Source organism: Apis florea, unplaced genomic scaffold (genome assembly GCF_048593485.1).
Source record: "Apis florea isolate Af1SG1 unplaced genomic scaffold, ASM4859348v1 contig_3496_pilon, whole genome shotgun sequence".
Lineage (NCBI taxonomy): Eukaryota > Metazoa > Arthropoda > Insecta > Hymenoptera > Apidae > Apis > Apis florea.
The window spans coordinates 1682778-1703637 of record NW_028256773.1 but is presented as its reverse complement, the minus strand read 5'-3'; the positions used below and the strand labels follow the sequence as shown (position 1 = coordinate 1703637).

General features: G+C 41.3%; 1 protein-coding gene and 1 long non-coding RNA gene across 4 annotated transcripts in view; one reads left to right on the top strand and one right to left on the bottom strand.

Annotated features, from left to right (window-relative positions):
• crp (transcription factor cropped) overlaps positions 1-20860 on the top strand; it is a 139469-nt gene that overhangs the window by 103767 nt on the left and 14842 nt on the right. The window lies entirely within an intron of this gene.
• On the bottom strand, positions 3012-3972 carry LOC147656706 (uncharacterized). The gene is made up of 2 exons (XR_015293718.1): positions 3650-3972; positions 3012-3428 (listed from the first exon to the last, which is right to left on the bottom strand). It is a non-coding gene; the product is annotated as an uncharacterized LOC147656706 (long non-coding RNA).

Genomic DNA, 20860 nt, shown 5'->3' with positions numbered 1-20860 from the left:
TAAGCGAACGTTTGTCGCGCTCGTTGCAAATATTTCCCTTTTTTTTTCCACGAACGGGCGATGTGGCCACGGAATTGCGCCGAGTGGAATTCCAGCCGAGTGTTGCGCACGGGTCATGCTCACGCGAGCGCTAAGAATCGAGGCTCTTGCGAGGCCAAGTTTTTCCACGAGATAACTTTATTTATCGATCGGCGCCCCTTATTTATACTCACTTGCAAATTCCTTTAATCTCGCGTGGCCGGAGGGGGGGGGATGCTTTTAAAGGCCATCGAGGGCCATGTTTTTACTCCCGAAAAAGTCATTTTTCCTCGACGATAGGAGGAATAGAACTTTCTTGCCTCGTTTAATGGATACTTTCACGCTTGGTAATATCATGGTAATATATATTTTTTAAATACCGTATTATGCATTTTAATTGCTCGAAAGATCGGGAGAGAATGGATAATCGTTGATCCCGCTCGAAGTGGAATCTGATCCTCGTTGAAATAGATCATTCATCGTTTAATTTATTTCGATGAACAGTATTTAAACGATTTTAATTGTGTATTAATAATATATACTGCGCAAGTGGATAGGAAATGAATAACGGATTAAATCGATTGTCGAAACGATGAATTATGCTTGCAAAATCATTTCGAAATAGTATCGAAATGACCACTTTAGAAAAGAATGTCGCTTAAATTTCTCGTGCGTAAACTTGCATTAACCGAACGAAAAGTCGTAGAGGATTATTTAAATTCTTCTATTAAATAGATAATCTATAAAGAGACAGTTCGAGAACTTTCGGATATTTCGTAACGATGTTCGAACGACTTCCTCTTAAGCTACGCGGTCTCAGACGCGTCAGAATTGAAACAATTAGACCGACACCTCGCTTCGTCGGCCGTGCAATTTTTTTCGTGCTTGCAACACGTCGTCGTTGTCCACGAAATCTCTCTCGTTCTCGCGTTCGGATCCAATGGTGCGTGTCCGGCCGATCGACTTAGAGAACGAAATAAAACGAACGTGGCTCGAATCGAATTAACTGCTCGCCACTGAAATCACTGATTTGCGATATACGACGCGTGATATAAAAAACGTGTGAGAAAAAAGAAACTCAAGGTTGAGTCGGTCGAGGGAAAAACAATAATAAAAGAAATCGAACGGGAGCGAGAAAAGTAACTAATATCGAATGATAGGAAATATATTTTTAATTAAATCTACGTGAATTTATGAATCTATTTTCTTCAGAATCGATTGAAAATTTCAACGGAATAATCCATTTGTCTAATATCCTCCTCGTCACTTCCAGAATTAAATGGTATAATTAAGAAAGTATACACAGCGCTTTTCCTAAATAGAATAAAATCCGCCGATTCGCATCGTCCTCCTTCGCAGCAAGAAAATGAAAAACCAGGCGACCAGAGGCCAAAAGAAAAATAGAAAGAGAGAAAAACGAAAATACTCTTATTCCAAAGCAAACGTTCGTTTCACAAGGTACACAGTACTCCAATACTCGAGACGCATGTCCATCTCGTGCGCATAATACTCCCTCGAAAGCTCGCCTCGCTCGTTTGCCTCTATCGGCTTTTCAGATCCGCATACCTCTCCCGTGAACCTTGACTGTTCTGTTTGCAACACCTCGCGCCGTTCCTACCTGTCTTTCTTTCTTTCATTCTTCTCTCCTCTCCGCCACCCGTCTCGCCACGCTTTGTCTATTTATCTCCCCTATTCATAGCAACGATCTCTCTTTCTCTCTCGATCAATCTCTCCTCTCTCGCGCAGCCTACCGCGTCGCTCCCGTTTTCTATCGCGGCTGGTTTCCAGGCCACGGCTTTGGACAGGATCTCTCCTCCTCCTCCTCCTCCTCCTCTTTCTCCATTCTTCGTGAGTATTTACACGGGGACACGTGACCGATAGATACGTAGCACTGGTGTGCATGTAGCAGTTAGCGCGGAGACTCGTAAGGAGCACTCGCACTTTCGATTGATTTCTAAATATATCCCAGCCGGCCAATTAACTTTTTCATCGAGCGAGCACGCACTTTTACGGGAAATTTATAAAGATAGCCTTCCATGTCGGCGCACCTCGGCACACTTCGATGTTTGCGTAAATTCTTGTCGTGTCTCGCGTTGAATCGCGAAGATTGAATAAATACATATACATGTATATTTTATTTTTTTGAAAATTTCACTCGCTTATTATTATGTTAAAACAATTTTTTGGAAACATCATAGCTCCCGTTAATATTTCATCTCGATTAACAATCATCGTATCGATATAGACGGTCGATCACGGAGAATGATTTTTCGTCACGCGGACGACATAAATATATTTGAAACGTTACGTGGAAAAGTTTGCATATTAAAATGAAACGTTGGTTCCATCAGCAACGTTATTATTTTTCCCCCAGCGGCGCGAAACATTTTCTCGGGAGCCGGCTGAAAATAGACACCGGACGCCGACACCCCGGCGTCATTAAAAATATTCATATTCGCGTTGACGAATTATCGAAGCGAGTCGAGGCGCGCGGCCATTTCCTGGAAAAGCGTGTGCCGGTTCACCTTGTGTGGAATAATGATCGGTTACCGATCGCCGCAAACGTACTTGACAAGAATGCAGTTTCACTCGGCGGTGCGCGGCCGCCGTTTTTCCGCAGCCATCGACCGCGACCAATGGCGGTTTAAGATCTCGGCGAAAGGATTTCTATCTCCGTGGAATTACGGGAGAGAGAGGGAGAGAGAGATTGCAGCGAGATCTATCGCATCGTTTGCTCTTCCACGATAGAAGAACTTCGTTTACTTCTCGCTGAAAGTAACATAGATATATCATTACAAGCGATTACATTCGATGCGATCCAGTGTAATTGGGGTGATGTGAAAAGAATTTGAAATGTAAGGAGTTACGAATAAATCGATGGAGAAATAAATGCTTGAGAATTGCTTGAGATTTTAGAAAGAAAAATATGACGAGGAAATAAATTGCTTGTCGTAATTTGAATATCAACAGGACAGGAGAAAATATCGGAGAAATTTTGGCGATACGAATCTTTTTTATTCGTAAAATATTTGAATGAAACAAAGATTGTATTAGATTCTTAAAGATGATCTTCGGCTCTTCCAACTGACGAATCTATTCGTGGAAGATCATAGGGGGCAGTTTAATCCGCTTCCGAGAAACCTTCCGTATTCCCATCGAGTCAAGTTCGTGATTAGATTCGTTGGATATCGTGACCTCGATGCATTTGTAGATTCCAGCGTACGCGCTGGATGACATTGATTAACGGCCATCGCCGTTTTCGACCTTTTCCTCCTCCTTCGGGATCCAGCCGAGAGGGATCCACTCGGTGTCCAGCATTTTTCCACGAGCTCGAGAACTTTGCCAAGATCGATTTATTTATCCCCGAAACAAGCGTGCTCCGTCTCGTGTTCGTCCTTAAAACGGGTAATCTGGAAACAGTGAGAAATTATAAATCTTAGCAAAAGTTTGATCCTCTTGCTAAAAATACTCTCAATTCCTAACACGATATTATTCAAATTTTCGTACGTTCAATTTGTTTCTACTTATTATTATTATAATACTGGAAACGAAAACTGGCAACACGAAAAACGGAACGAAGCTAAACTTATCACGAAGCTACGACAAATACTCCTTTCGTCCACCTTCGTACCTCAATGCTTATTTATCTTCTTCTTTCACATTCGTACTTCGCCAATATGTACATTGAACAAGCGCAACGAGAATTTGAAATTGGCCTCGAACGAGTCCAAAAGCCTCTTCTCCACGGCCTCTGCCCATGGATTTCCATACCTCTTCGCATTCTTTCACGTTCGACGATCTATGAATAGATCGCCGCCGCCGGTTCTTCTTCTTCCTCGTACGTCTACGGCCGCGCACCACCACGGTCGATCCTTCCTTTCCCTCTCTCCCCGGTAGCTGCTTGTTTCTTCCCATTTTCTCGTTTTCGCGATACCAACAGCGATAATCCGTTGCCTGGTATCGACAAGAAAGCGATAGCACGCGTTACGAGGGGGGGGACGGCGTCTCTCGTCGATCGATTCGGTGGATTGCTCGACGAAGCGTAAAGCTTGAAACGGCCGTTACGGGACAGGCTGAAAAGCCTCGGCGGAGAGTCGTCGACGACTACTTCGCCACGACAACAAAGAGAAATTGAGAGAGGGAGAAAAGAATGTCCATGCATGATCCGCGGCATTATCCGCAACGCTCGTTTTTCCTTCGTGCTTTGCATATACTCGGTGTTCGCCGGTGTGTCGCTACTTTGGTCACTGGAGTAAGCCGAAAGGTCGTTGACTTTTGACACGCTGAGCCGAGCTTTCGCGCAACGATTTGCAATTCATCGCTCGCCTAATGCGCTCCACGACGCGGTCCACGATGATTGAATTTCGCCCCGTTTCGAACTGGCTCGTCCCTTCGTACTTTCGAAAGATCGTGGAATGATTTAACGAAGCTAATAGACCGATGCTTTTCGATTTTTCATTGGATATAAGAGAATGGTAAAGTTCCTTTACATTTTCTTTATATTTGAGAAAAAGTGATCGTGGGTTTAGATAAGAGGGACGTTCTAACGAGAATGTCGGATTCTTGCGCTAGTAAAACTGTAATTACTTTTCTGGGGATTAATCGTGTATGATTTCGATTAAATATAAGTGTGATATAAACGTTAGGTTGGAAAGGAAATATTTAATATTGAAATATTCGCGATTCCATCCCTAGTTCACCGTGAAATAACTGTATACAAAACTCGAAGCCGATCGAACGTATTAACGCGTAAAAATTTTCAATTTACATCGCGGGATTGGATTGATCGGTTCGAGTTACGCGATTATCCCCTGATTATGCCGACCGATGTATTATCCCTGCACGAAATGCACGAAATTTCTGCGTTTTTAAACGCGGATCGGAAAAATTGCAAACGTGCCTATCCAAATGATGTATTAACCTCGTTGAAATAATTGAAATCTTTATCCGTATAACCGTACGGAAATCCTACGCGATTCTATAATCAGCTAAACCAAATACGCAAACACGTAGGAAGTTCCATGACAGCGAACTCAACAGCCACGCCAATCTACCTCGACCGCCATAAATCAATCACGATTATTTACAAACAAACTTTCCTTCCTCGTCATGTATATTTCCATTTTTCGAAATTTCTTTGCGCAATCAAGACCTAATTCTCGCCACCAACTCTATTCCCCCCTCTATTTTCGAGTTGATTAATTAAAAAACTAACCGACAACAACCGATACTCTCGAAAAATTCTCGAGTCAATCACCGTTCCCAGCAACCGCGTTTAAAACCTCGTGAAAGGAACGGAAAGACAGAAGAGTAGAAGAGAATCCCACGCGACTCTCGGCGAGACCGCTTGTGTCGGTCGCTCTACTCTCGTCGTCCCGTTAGCATTTCGTTTTAAGAATCGTCCCTCTCCTCCTTTTCCTCTCTGGTCGCGAAACAGGGGATCGTCGTGTGGGTTTCTAGCACGGCCGTTCTAATTACAGGTAAAATCAGGAAGCGGAAGGTTAGTGGTACGTGGCGATGAATCATTCGATCGATCCCCGATAATGAGTTTCGTCATGGGCGTGCTTTATCCGTGCCACCCACGTGGGCGCGCGGGGACGCGAAACACGTGAAAGAGAGCCGTCAGTGTCTGGTGGTACCAGGCGAGTTGTGTTGCCGCGTACTGCGTCTCTTTGCTCGTTCAATCGGATGCGTCACAGGAAGCCGAACGAACGAACGAACGAACGGCCTGCCTTGCCTTGCCTGCCTTGCCTGCCTGCTTGCCTGCCCGACCGGCTGATGCTCCTAACCTATCGTACGGCCAATTCGTTTTATTCTACTCATTTATCGCGTTAGCCAATTGGCGTACTTTGCGGACCCGTCTGTTTCGAGCTTGGCCACTGTACTCGTGCGTACGAAGGAGAGGAGATCGTGCGTGTGTGTGCGTGCGTGCGTGTATAGATTCTCTTCGTGTTCCCAGTGTGTGCGCCACGTCGCTCAAAGCACTCAAAGCACTCGGCTGGTTAGGAGCTGCCACGGTAGAAAGCCGATTTGCGTCGATCCACGTACATTCTACGTCGTAAGCCTCGTCCGGATTCGAGTACCGTCTCCACTATGCAAACCGATGATTTTCCTCCGAATGGTAGATTTAACGTTTCTAGCCAGGTTTATTTAGGTGGATAAACATACTTCTTTTCCTTCTCTTTCGTACGTCTCCTCATTTTCGTTTCTTTTCCCACCCCCCCGTTTCGTTATCGTTCTTCCAGGACGTACAGCGTTCTGGATCGCTGGATCGTCGTGAATGTTGTACATCCAGAATTCATCCCTTTGAATGTGTTTTTTGAAAGTTATTAAAGATTAAGTTATTGAGATTCATTCATAAAATATATATATTTAGCGTGATCTTTCGTTGCATTCAAGGTTACCGATTATATACGAGCGAGTCTGAGGTCCCGAGAGAAGCCGTATCGGATCCGGGGGAACACTGGATGTCGCGCTGGTAAATGTGACGCGTGGGTGGACTTTTTTTTTTTTTTTATCCAGAGGCAGAGATTGGAATTTCGAATCGTTGCACGCGCACGTTCTGTACGTGAAAGTAGTCGCGTACCGGATAGACGTACGCGACCGATCGTAGGCAGTCGATCCGATCGCGGAGATACGCCCAGGCGGAAGGCCGCCAGGAATTCATAGACAATGACTTCTCTTTTTCTCTCTCTCTCTCTCTCTCTCTCTTTCTCTTTCTCGTTCGTCTCATTCTCTCCGCGGCATTCCACTTCCGGGTCGAGCCAGACGGCCGCTACGTCATCCGTTTCCTGTCCCTGCCACCGCTAAAACGGCGGGAAATCGCAATCGAGTGGATATGAGAGGATACGTATGCGTGTATCGAGATATAATGCGCGTGTATCGAGGATGTATCGGAGGTTAAACACGCGACTTGGAATCCGGTTGATCGTTGCAACGTCGATGTCGATGTACGTTGTGACGACTGTATTTCGAACGGTTTGGAGTAGAGATGAAATATTAATGGAGTTGTGCGCGTGTGGTGAAGATTTTTGATTAAGATTCAGAGGATAGATGTGTAAGATTTTTCTGAAATAAGATTAATATTGGTGGGGGAGGGGGGAAAGAGAAAAATCGTGGCGTATCTTTTACGTCATACAGACGTATATAAGTATTATTAATTACTATATGCATGAGTCAGCTCTGATATAAAATTTAAATCCGGTAATAAATATCGCTTTTACAAATGAAACGCCAAATCGAAATTGTGAATTGTATGGGCTGAGTGATTCACGGTGAAAAAGTATCGATTATTCAACGGTAATTTTATTTCGTGTTTCGCGATAAAATATTAAAGAAGAATTGAAATTTCATCACCGTTGAATAAATCAAATTTTGTATCTCGTATAAATCAATCTTAAAATAAAAAAAGAAAAAAATTAAACCGTTAAAATTAATGGTACAATTTTTCCGTTCCATCTATGGTGTAAAAAATAATAATACCAAGGTAGACGAACTGAATGATTTTTTCAAACGTCGTTTCATCTCGACAAATTCATCCTCAAATTATCGAACTTCTCAATAAGTTACAACAACTCCTTGTGAAACCGACAACTCCTTTCATCCAGAATACAACATCCGGTAGAAAGAGGCCGAATAAATAAAATGTTGAAATCCTCGAATAAGCTGCTCGGACGGAATAACAATAAAAAAAAAAAAAAAAAAAGGCTCTATTAAATGTATCGAGTTTCGAAAAAAGAAAAAAAAGAAAAAGAAAAAGACGAGCATATCACATATCTCCTTCAGTCCATACTCTGGTATATAAAACGTGGAAAGAAGACGAAAGAAGAAAAAGGAGAAAATAAAAATACGCGTTTTAGCATGGCCGCATACATAAACGAAGCCGCATGTGGCGAGCACGTTTTCGTCCGTGCAAACAGAATGAGGAAGACCCGGCGCGGAGAAGATCCGGGAAGACGGGAGAAGCTGGTGGGGTCCACAAAGCTGGGCGCACGGTTTGCTCTGCGCGGAAGCAGCAGCTGACGCGTCGCGTGACGTCACGGTTTGCGTGGGTCGGCGTCCCGACGCCGGACGTCGCTCGATATCCCACTCGCCCGGGCAACGCTCCTTTCTACTACGCCGCTCCTACACCCCCTGTGCTTCCCTCTTCTCCTCCTCTCTTCCTCTTCCTCTTCTGCTCTCTCTACGCTACTCTCATTCTCTTTTCATTTCCGTTTTCTACTCGACAGCTTTTCCTTTTTTTTTTTTTTTTCTTTTCTTTCATCCTTCTCATCTTTCCTCGCTGCGCATACACGCGCTATCGCTTTTCTTTTTCTCTCGTTTTTCATTCGTTGCTAGCAATTTTATCGATCATCGTATCTTTCAGATTTTCTTTATATTTCGTGTATCGCTCGTTTTCTTTATCGTCACACGTGGGGATTTACATTTATTAAACGTTTATTTCATTCTCGCTTCTTTCTCCGTTTCATACTTTCATTCCTTGCAGTTTTCCCGGGATCTTTTCATCTCGCCACGCCTCCACCAGCCACTCTCTCTCTCTCTCTCTCTTTTTCTCTCTCATACGTATCTTTCTTCCGTGTTCATCCTCTTTGTCTTTTTATGCTCGTTCTCGTTATGTACCTGCCAGAGGCTCTACCACTCTCCGCAGCTGGTCATCTTTCTTTTAATCGCTCGCTTCACCCTTTTCTCTCGCGCGCTGCAAGCGTGACGTCATGCCCTCGGTTATCCCGTGTCGAGCGCAGCAGCGGGCTTCTGGAACTCACCCTGGCTGAGGGGCACCGAAACCAAATAACCCCTTCTTGCGGATGCTGCACGCATCGACTGGCCTCCGGCGAGTTCATTGCCTCGATGCGCGGGTTCAACCCTCTTACCTAGGGCGACAAACCGCTCCTCCCCCTATCCGTGTTCTCCACGAAATGATTTTTATTCGTGTGGTTCTCTTTTTCCTGCCTCTTTCCGATTAAAATTTACGACGATCGATCGATCGTTTTTTTCACGTACACGTACGTAGAAAATGATATTGAAACTAGAATTAGAAATTTTTAAATTCGAACGAGTTCGAGATTTTGTTGTAGTTGTTGTAAGTAGTTAATTGAAAGTAGAATAGACAAGATGATGGAACGGATTATTTCCTTTTAAATCGTATTCTACTATTGTACTCGCGCGATATATTCATTCAATTCGTATTTTCTCTTTTTTGTTACAGGTATGTTCAAAGAGTGATCTAGAACAACATCTTTGCAACGAAATTACGTATTAAAGTTTTAAAGCCGTCTACTCGAAGGTGAGATCGATTCGCTAAGGCAGTTCTGTCACTACACCAAGTTCTAGTTCTGCCCGATTGTGAAACGAAATTATCCAAGTTTACGCGTACTGTCCCATCTTTGTCGGTTCATGGTTTGTTCCCCGTGCTTTTGCAAGTGGCCCATTTACGGGTCGGCACAGTTTCGAGAATCAAGTTCTCTTATCTAGTAAAAAGGGGAGGGGGACGAACAGATCGACGTGTACGTTTCTCTATAAGCCTGTGTGTGTGTGTGTGTGTGTGTGTGAGCGTTCGCACGCTCGTCCGTGTGTGTAAACGTGAAATCGGGTCGAGCGAACAGTTTATTGGGGATGACTAGCGCGAATCCTCTGTCCGCTTTTTTCTCGTTGCACAAACTCGCGAATTCATCCTGTCGAATAGTAAAACGTGATGATATCCATCCAGATATCAGAATCTCTAGCTTTCCCTTTTATTGTGAAATTAATATTGACTCGAAAAGGGGTCGAAACAAGCATCGATAAAATCTTGGAAAAATTCTATAGAAGAAGAAATGCACGATAAAGTAATATTATAAAAAGTTATAAAAAACGAAAATTAACACGAAACTTTCTCTATCTTCTCCATTAACCGTGCCATTAATCGCTTAATTAATTTAAAACGTTAAAAGTTAGACGTATCGGAATCAAAATCCTGAAACACAGAAGCATCGGACGATCTTGTGGCGGTGATGATATAATCAACTTTCGAGTGATACAAAGGAGGGGAAAATATCGAGATTTTCCAGCGAAAGATATCGGGGTGAGGTTAGCGCGCGCTCAGCATGCATCGCGAGCTCGGTACGATTCGGCGCGACTCGGTTCGATTCGGTTCATTTCAGTCAGCTGGCTGACAGGGCGTTGCCCCGCGCGCGATGCACCATTCATTACCGGAGTGCTGCAACCAGAGAACCGACCTAGCGCGACCAGACCGAGCCTGCACTCTCCTCCCCCTCTCCACTCTTACCTCCACCCCTTGCTCACTCATTCCCTCCGACCATCCACCACCTACCCAGTCTTGCACTCCCTCTCAAACCCCCTCCTCCCTCGATTCTGCTTCGGCCACCACCTACTACTACTATTCGTATTACTACCGCGCGTACGAGACGTTACTACTACTACTACTACTATTACTACTATCACTACTACTACTACTACTACTACTGCTGCTACCACAATACTTTTTTATTATCACGACCACCACCATCAGTTACGATCGAGGCCATACCTAATATTTGCCAGAGGATTCTGTCGCAGCTTTTAATGGTTCCGTTACAATTACAACCTGAACTTCGCCAGCAGTGGGTGGTAAGCGGGAGAAAGAAAAATGGGAACGTTTCTACCCTTCGCCCCACCGTGCCGCGGCAACGTTCCGCCATCTTTTGCCTCATTATCGACTGAGGAGCCTGTGTCTACGGCCGCGATGAATGACGGGGGGGGAGGACCCACGGTTTTTCAGATTCGCCGTATTGACGGATCTTTCGAATCGGGTGGGGGTATCGGTGTGCATCTGGTCACAAGAATGCACCGCGAGAAGCTTTTCAATGAGCGGACTTGGACTGTGTGCGCGCGCTTAGTCTGTGTACGTACACACACATTGGTCGTTGGATCGCGACGAATCCCCACACGCCGGGCATCATCGTGCTTCCTTTATCGGCGTGCGTTTTTTACGGCTAATGAGCGAGTCTTCGGTGCTCTAATTACCCCGGCTTTTTATATAATCCATGGTATGGAGGAGGATCGAGAACAATCGATCGTGGATTATGAGAATGACGATGGAGGAATCGAAGGGTTTCGTTTATTCATCGGGGAGAGGGAGAGAAAAAATTTTAATATGATATGCTCATATATATTCGACGTCGTGTTCGATTCGTCGCGTATATATTTTTATTTGTATCGATAGTTACTTTTTGAAAAAAAGAAAATACGAATAAGAATAACGCGAAGAAATATTATAATTATCATCGATTATCTCTTGATCAGATTCATATTTTAATTATCATGTAATTATTAAATTGTTCATAAATTATTATTATTATTATCATCATCATCTCGTGATTGATATTCGAATATAGCTTCAATTTGTAAATAAAACTATGCAAAGTTTATGCGTGTATCAGCATTGCAGATATCGACACTGAATACATTGATTGAAGTATTGACACGAGTTACAAATGATTTCGTTAATAAACCATCATTCACGTACTAATCGATTTGCAAGAAATATGATTACCAGCCATTGTCAGAGAAAATATGGCACGACGGTTGTTTCGTTTCTCGACTTAATCATAGACGATTTTCTTCGGATCAAAGTCGTACAAGTGGGAACAATGTAAACGTTACATCGATGCTTATCGAAACAACTGTAATTACAGTAAATTATCAAGCGATGTGTACGAGAACAGTGTACCTTGTTTACTCGTCAACACTCGTTCCTCTTTCTTCCCTCGATCGATTCTAATCGCTTATTTTCTTCCTTTCTCCGCACACGAAAATTATCCACGTTGTAATTTTTCTCCTCCTCCTTTTATGATCGTGATTTTTTTCATTTTACATCGCGATGTAATTATCTATCGAATCGATACGATAATTATCCCAATTCGTGATGATGAATAACGCTCGAAGAATCTTACAATTTGTCTCGATCCATTACAAATTTTCCATTTGTATTTCTTGAATAAGAGGAAAAGAATTTTTTTTTTTTTTCCTTTTTGCCTTCTTCATTCAATTCCAAGATAGAATTTTCGATAGAATCGAATCGTTAGAGATCCTCCTCCTAGAGAAATTGCACGCTGTCGCAGCAAACAAAGCGGGAACACGCATCGAGTTTGATACGCCCTATTAATTGCCGTTCTTTTTCTCTCTCTCTCTCTCTCTCTCTCTCTCTCTCTCTCTCCTCCCTCGACAACAAAGAACGCGTTTATGTAACTATCCGCGCTCGTGCATAATTATGCGAACGGTCGATCGTAGAAAATGAGCAAAACCATCGGCTATCTCCTCCTGCCTTTTATTATAATTCGCTCGTAATTATGGGCAAGCGATAGGCAATGAAGTCGAGTCTCTCACGCCTGCTCGACGTAAACGCGATTACTCTGTGCCACTGGGTCAACACGCGCACACCATGTTTCAGGTTGTGATCGCAGCGTGGATGCGTTTTCTGAACGAATCGACAACGAAAAACAGAGCAATCGAATGGATTAATCGATATAAATTGACACGCATTTCCCTTTCCTCGTGTGTCTTCTCCATAAATATCGTCTCGAATCGAAAATTTTTATTAATTCACCGATGGCATGGAAAGATTGAATCAACTGATTATTAATCCATGCCCTTCTTAAATTCTAGAAATTCCAAGGAAAAGGGGGAAAAGAAATTCTTCCATTCTTCTTTCCAAATATTACCACTTTGTTCGATTCACATTTTACCCAACTAAAATCGCTTCAAAAATACCCGTAAAATTAAAAATCTAAATACGTCAAACCCTTACGCTTATATAGCGCATAAAATGAGAGAAAAAGAGAGAGGGAGTCGAGGGGACGAAATAAAAGCGATCGGAGGAACGAGAGGCTGAACAGGAGTTGAACGGAGCGAAAAGAGGTGACGTTTCAGATATGAGTTTCGCGGTGAACCATAGTCGGCGGTTGGCGAGGTCAGTGGCGTTCTGTGGAGAGCGATGTCGTCTCTCTTAGAAAATCGACGTTAAAAATAACTTTTCACCGACCGACAATAGAACACGCGATTCAACGGATAGACGCGTCCGAGAGTGGCTCGTATCCGTTTCCTCCGTTGCACGTTCGCACATTTGAAAGGATCGATTCCCCCCTGCCCTCCTCCTCCTCCCATTGTCGCATTTATTTCAACGCTTTCGTTAAATCACCGCTTTGATCGGCGATCGTTTTCGATTCATCGAAAATGAACGTGTATAATTCATGTGGATCGAGTTATAGCGTTTTCTCTTGTGATAAACGCAACGATTATGGGAGTCACGATTATTCGTTCATTTGTTTTTTTTTTTTTTTTTTTCGTTTAATTGAATCGATGAAAAACGAGTTGTTTGCGTTTGAATTTGCGAAGAAATCGTGGAAAATAGTTATTAAAAAGGGAGAAATCATATATATATATAATGATTGATGATTGATTTAGAAGAATTAAAGATTTGACAAAATGTTAGATCGTAGGAATAAATCATTGGCTTAGTTACTTAAAATTTCATTAGCCTCTCTGGTGTTAATATAACATCTCTGGAATAAAATCTCTTATAAAGCGTGTCGTTTCTTGTCCGCGCTAAATTACAGCTTCTTTAGCAATGACTATGCAATTTATTTCTTATGGCTCGCTTGTTTGTAAGTCATTTATCATTCGTGAATATCCGATGTTAAACATCTCACGGTTTATTTTATCGTATTTCTGTTATTTACATTTATTACAAGATTTATTTCACTTTAGGAGGGAAGAGGAGGCGTAATGAAAAAAATATAATTGGAAAACTTGATCATTTTGCATAATATATTATAATAGAATTCACGCATTGTGACAAGCGTTTCTTTCTTTCTTTCTTTCTTTCTTTCTTTCTTTTTTTTTTTCTTTTTTTCAAATTCATTCATTCGTTTTACAATTTCCATATATATTACAATTACACGCGCGCACAATTGTATCATAAACCATGCGCGATGATAATGATCAAGCCAATCCTATTCAAGTTAAATGTCCAATGTTTCATAATTTCGTTTGAGAGATATATGACCGGAATTAAAGAGGAAATAAGATTTCACAGCGATCGGTAATCAATCTTACAATTAGTATGCAAATATTTCAGGCATGGTTAGCTGCATTACGATGCAGTTTTGTAGAGAGATATCATCTTCGAGCAAACAGATATCACACGTACGATCCTAGTTTTTTTTACTTACAATTAAAGCGATTAGCTCGTTCCTTCTTATAGAAATGTTTTATGAATGAAAAATATTCGACGTATCTTTTTCAATTGCGCAGAATCATCATCGAATAATAATAATAATAACAGTTGATTAACGTTATAATAGCAATTTTATAACGTAACATGACTCATACTTTAAAATTCGTTCTTTCTCAGCAAAAGTAAGGAATTTCAACATACGTATAGAAATTACCTACATACATGGGAATGTTATTAGTGTAATCACCGTATGTACGCATGCTTGTATAATAGCATGCATGTATACACATATAATTCACCGTCGTTATGTTAATCATTTCATCCTCGATTTTAACGAAAATCTATCCTTGCCGCATATCCTTGCCTATCGTTTTTTTTTTTTTTTTTTCTCTTCATCCAAGTATACACACTCGTTCTTTTCAGATACAAGAAATCGTGTGAAGTTTTCTTGTCGCGAACCTCCACGATTGCAAACTAGGATTCGATCTCGCATACCCCGACTCTCAGAACTGAATCCATCATTTGTAAAGGAGCGCCACTACGCGTTCCATTCCGTTACGACAAAACGACTTTACAAATCTTTTGACATTTATAATACGTAACGTTGCTTAATACTAACGTTTCAAAATAAGATTTATCTCATTGGCATTTTACTCGATCCAAAAGTCAATTTCATGCTGTCAATGATTATTTCATATATTTGTTTTTAACTAACGAAGCAATTAATCTGTAAAAAGAAAAAAAGAATAAAAGATAAAATTGAACGATTCTATCTCGTCAACTTAAATATTATCGAATAATATTTGTGCGTTGTTAGAAGAAAAAAAAAAAACATGGCACGTTGAATCGTTTCCGGGTTCAAAGCGTGAAAAGAACTCGTCTCGAAAATCTCGATTCTCAATCGCGTTAAGAGTATACACGAAAGGGTATAAGGATAAGGGGAGAGGGTTGCGTCTGTACAAACGATTTACCGTCGAAACGTTATGGAGAGATAGGGAAGAGGCACGTGAACGTATGGGCGGTCGGTGGATTCGAGATGAAAGCAAGAGGGATGGAAAAGGGTGCGGGAAAAGCGGCTGCTAGACCGACGATGGGGGTGGTGGTCGCGTGGAACGTGGCGATGGAATGACAAGTAGCGGTTTGAATCTTTAATCTTTCACGACGTGGGATATTAAAGTTTCTCGAGAGTTCGGCAACTACTTGAAATACCATGGTGAAATGGAGTTTAAGTTTCGGCTGTAGCCAACGAGACACGGGCCGCGCCGCCCTGGAATGGCAATATCGATAGATATCGATTGGCATCTTTAATGCATAAATAAGAAGGAAGTCCCTTCCCCTTCCATTCGATCGAATTCTTTCTTTCTTCCTTCCTTCCTTCCTTCCTTCCTTCCCCGACACCATCTTCCCTTTCTGGTCTCCGATCTGGAACTCGTCGCGTGGCCGCTTCTTTTCTTTCCCTTCCCTTTCCTTCTCTTCTGGCTTGTCACTCGGACAAGCATTCGCGCGCATTCCATTCTCAACATCGCTACGAGTCCATTGGTTCATTCGGCGATTTTAATCTCGATGCGTGGAAATAACTCTGTTGTTCCATGCGAAAAAAATGGTAACTTAGCTCGTTGTTTAATAATATTACCAAAAAATTTGGAACTAGTCAACTCGATTTGTTGAGTCTAAATTCTATCTAAAAAAAAAAAAAAAAAAAAAAAATGGAGAAGAAGAAGGAGCAATAAATGGTTAAAGAAATATTATAAAATAAATGATTATAGAAATGTATTACTATTAGTTAATGGTCAAGTGTCGCGTGGTAATAATGTTGAACGTGTCAAACGTTGTGAATTCACTATTACATTTACCGCTGCATATTTATCGGCAGAAAATATCCCTGTAAACTTTTCAATCCGTTCCAACAACCGCGTAGGTATTCTCGCGCAATTTATTATTATTCCTCTTGCAACAGAAATAAACTCTGGAAACTACACTCGTAAACTCGCGCGTGGCATTATTGCACGATACAAGAACAGCGACAGGAATTAATTGTTCCTGCGTGAGAAACGAAAAAAAAAAAAAAAAAAAAAAAAAAGAATCAAAGCTCACGTGCCCCTCCTCGTGTAAAAGTTCCATATGTAATTTCTATTTGCAGAAAGCAAACGTTGATCGAAAGCAGCGCGATTCGAGTTTCAATTCGATTCCGCGCGATGCTAATACCCCTCTCCTCCCCTTTGTTGTCGCGGAAAGGACACGCCACGCCAGAACTTAAAGTTCATTATTCGCCGGCCCGTTTCAATGAAAACGCCCACACACAGGCGCGTACGCGATCGCATGCGAATGAGGAAATATGCAGAGCGGATTCGATCGCATAGTTAATGCGACACGCGTGCATACATACATAGGAGGACGGTGTCTCTTTGAGCACCCGCTGCTTAAATCGTGCCAGCGACCGTTAAACCATTCATTTCGTAGTCTTATCGTTAACGTGCCGCGCTAAACGAGTTGTCGAAACCGTGAATTATTCAAAGCTTTTTCAAGACTCGTAGATAGACCGATACACCCTACTCGCTTCGAGGGTTCGGATGGAAATTTTTTCTTTTTTTTTTTTTTTGCATCGACGTTTGATTAGATTGGATGTGGAATCTTGTATGGATAGCAAATGCATATTAGACGAAGAGAGTTGATGATTATTTTTAATCGCGACGATATCATTTTTCTTTGTTCTCTTTTACTCGAAAATTGCATCTCTTTCTTTCATGTTCTGATCGATTTTTATCAAATTCACTCGTTGAACGAATCAAAAGAGCGAATATTTATAATTTTATAAAGGATGTCGCACGAGATACGATCTCGGGAAGGAGAAGGAAAAATAAGTTAAACGGAAAAGAGAGATAAGTTGGTAGACGAAGGGCATCGAGCTCCATGCGCGACGATAATTTCCATGGAAGACTGACGACCGCTTCATGGTCGCGGAATGCAAACAAACCATGTCCAGCGACGGCCAACCCGTCCCCGGCGCGCGCGTTTCTCCTCTTTCGCGCCGTGCAACGTGGCGCGTGTACTCTCTCAAACCCGGTTCACACGCGCCTCGACGCCCAACAACGAATATTCTCGTCCCCGAGAACGTGTTGTCCCTCGGATCAAGTTCACCGATTTATCGTACCTTTCACAACCTCGGCCACGCTTCAGGTTCATTTTTCGAAAACCTTTCCACGCCACGCTTATATCCAATACTTGTAAATATATTTGTCGGATCGAGGAAACGAATCGAGGAACTCTGTTCTATATAAATATGATTTCGACGCGTATAAAGGATCTATACGTTGATATACGCGCTACGCAGTGATTTTCGAACGAGAAAATCATCTTCGTTTCACCCAAGACTTCGGCCCCCCTTTCACGACTTTCGTAACGAGCAGATCAATCGTGGCCGATGTAGGTCAAGCTCGGTTGCGTCTGCCATTTAAAATCGCCGACGATCCAGAGTCGTCGTCTCTCCTCGTTGCGCGATACTGTTGTGAACGGAGCTGTACGACATTGCGTCTTGCTGTCCTTGTCCAACAGTCAAGGTCAGGGTCGTCCACACGTCCAGTGACTCGACTCTCCAGCTTGCCATCCAATGGGCATCGCGTCTCCCATAAACGGCCACGTGCTGTTCAACCAGGCCTCGATTTAAAGTGTGCATGCCGACTTCACAAAGACGGCCACGGGAGGAACTACACGGGCTATCTGGTTATTTTCCCTGTTTCTTCAAAACACCGATCGTGATACGTGACGTATCGAGGCCTCCAGCTTAAAAACGACTATGATAAATATCCTGTTTGTACGTGATACTTGTTAAAAATCGAAATAACGATGTATATATACCGGCTTCCTTTTCTGTCGTTCTTCTGCATACACATGCGTGACGTTATTTATTAGTTTTTCTATGAAATTTATTCGTATTTATTCGACGTCATAGTTAGAGAACGATTGACTTTTTTTTTTTTTTTTTTTCGTGTAAAATCAGCATACAAGCAAATAAATATTTTTCACTTTTAGAAGACAATAGTTAGAAAGTTCGTATGAATTTTAGAGGTATTGCGAGAAGGGACAAGATAAACGAAAAGAAACGATGTTTCGAAACGTTAAACACACTAGAAGGAGGTATGTCGAGGAGAAACAGAGACGTTTCCACGCCATGAATCTCCCTACGGATGTTCCCATACTCCACCTACGCATAATATCGCGAACATCACATTGGCGCCTTCGTGCGGTAACACTTTGTTATTTATAAACGATCGCAGGAAGTGTAGATCTCGTTTAATTAACGCTCTCGTTCGCTTATTGCGTTTCGAATCATTTTCGATCGCGTAGAATAAAATCTTGCAACGTTGCAAGGATCGTAAAGAAGGAAATTGGATATTCAAAGATTTCCTATTTTAATTTAATGTATAATAATAAAAGAAATTTTTAACATCTATTCAACATCTATCACAACGATATTCAAGTAACAATGTTCCAGATAATTAATTCGAGTCAATTCCGCGATTGATTTTTCTTATATGTTAAAAAGATGGATAGTATTTGAATATTACTCGAAAATTAGAAAAATATAATTTGATTTTTTTCCTCGCTGAGGATTTGATCAAATGTCAACGACATGGTTTCAGCCATGAGAACGGATACGAGGTAGACGATGCGTTCGATCGACACAATCAGTGTAAAACACACATTGTGGCTCAAAATTATAAGCTGCCAGTGCTTGTTCCATTTTAAGAGCCGTGCCTTATCTGTCGTATGCACGATCCCTGCTACCGCGTTGCTCTCTCAAGAATCGACGGTCCTCAAGTTTCTTCTCGTGTCGTCTCGTGTCATGTCGAGATCGTGTAAAATTCGCTGCCATTTCTTGGAAATTCAAGAAATCGACCAGCTCCACACGTTCGTAACTTCGAAATAAACTTATTTAAGGCTTCGTCTTCAAATTGCCCTTATTTCTCTATTTTATTTATCGCACGGGATCATTGAATTCCCTTTATTCTTTTACTCCGTTATTATCGTTTACTATCGTGTAGATTAATAAGTTAATTTCGATAATAAGCGTGTAATAATTAAAAAAAAAAAAAAAAAAAAAAGAAAAAAGAACCACAACGAAATCGTAAATTAAAACGTCAAATTATAACACCAATTGATCTAGCCGCACTTAGGTCTCCTTATCTCCCCTAAAACGTCTCAAGTTACATGTTTCGGTCTTCAAACATATAAACTATAACGCTTGACCGATTTTACGACCAGGCTATATCGCTTCCACCGGTACTTAAGGTTTTTTCACAACAAAAAAAGGCAATACAATACAATTATAATGTGGTGTCTCGAATATATGACCACACAACTTGGGATCGTGGCTGACCATATATTGAAGAGGGTGTGAGGATTTCTTAGAATTGATCCATGTTATCTGATTTCTGCTCACTCTATCGTGTGCGCGTTAAGATTAAAAGTGAGAAGTAGATAGGCGCTAATGAGGCAGAATAAATAGAATGTACAACAGGTTATTTTGTAAAAAAAAATTTGTACTTTTTTTTTGTTCCAGCCCAATTAATTAAATCGTGTAAACGCGAATCATAAATAATAACGAGATTCATTTCAAATTGAAGGATTATTAGATGTATATTCGAAAACATTATATATCTATTTAACTGTATTCTTCAAGAAACATTCATTCAAATACATTCTTAAAAATAAAAAAAAAAAAATTTATAATTTTCATAGACGCGCTTAAAGCAAATGTAATCATATCATATTGGATGATCGTTGAATCAATTTTATTTAGTTACGTTGCTTCTTCTGTGTCTCTGTTTCTTCAAAAACAAGAGAAAATAAGAAAAAAATTCAAAGTGATCCGCGTCGATTGATTCAAAGTGTTATTTCCCATTACACGTAGACAGGGGGAAAGAAAAAAAAAAGAAAAAAAAGAAAAAAAAACATAAAGAAAGAAAATAAATCGGAAGTTGTTTAACCCGAGACGAATTGGCAGCTATTGCTTAGTTGGCTTAAGTGGCACTGACGTCGTTACGTTCTCCAGGGCAGCCACAACCGAGACGAATTAAATCTAGTTTACTGTTGTGTACATCAGGAACCGAAGGTTGCGGTTGTGTAACATGTCGATTACAAAGTTTTACTATTCTATCCATTCAGAAGTTGCTCTTCTGGAATTAGGTAATTTTAGGCGAAAAAGATTCAAATCGATATTGTTTTAATTAAACAAAGTCGCGTTATCGCGATCGATATCATCTTTATCTTATAAATCTAAAAGTAGTAATAGTAATAGAGAATAATAGTAAGTAAAAATAACGGATGGATAAATCGATGAAATAAATTTTCTTACCCTCTTTCTTTAGTCTTACGAAGTTATACTTAATTAATGTTCTTTACCTTCAATTTTCTAAAAATATTCATCTTCTCTACACCGCTCGATTATACATAGAAAGGAAGATACTAACTGCAAAAAAAAAAAAAGAATAAATAATTAATCAATCTTTCGTTCGCAAGAAAAACTGTTTCTCTTGAACAGTTCAATCGGACGCGTGCATTACGATTCCGGTTGATATCGGTCGCAAAACGGAAATTGATATAATTGCGTGAAAGGTCGCAGCTGGCCCA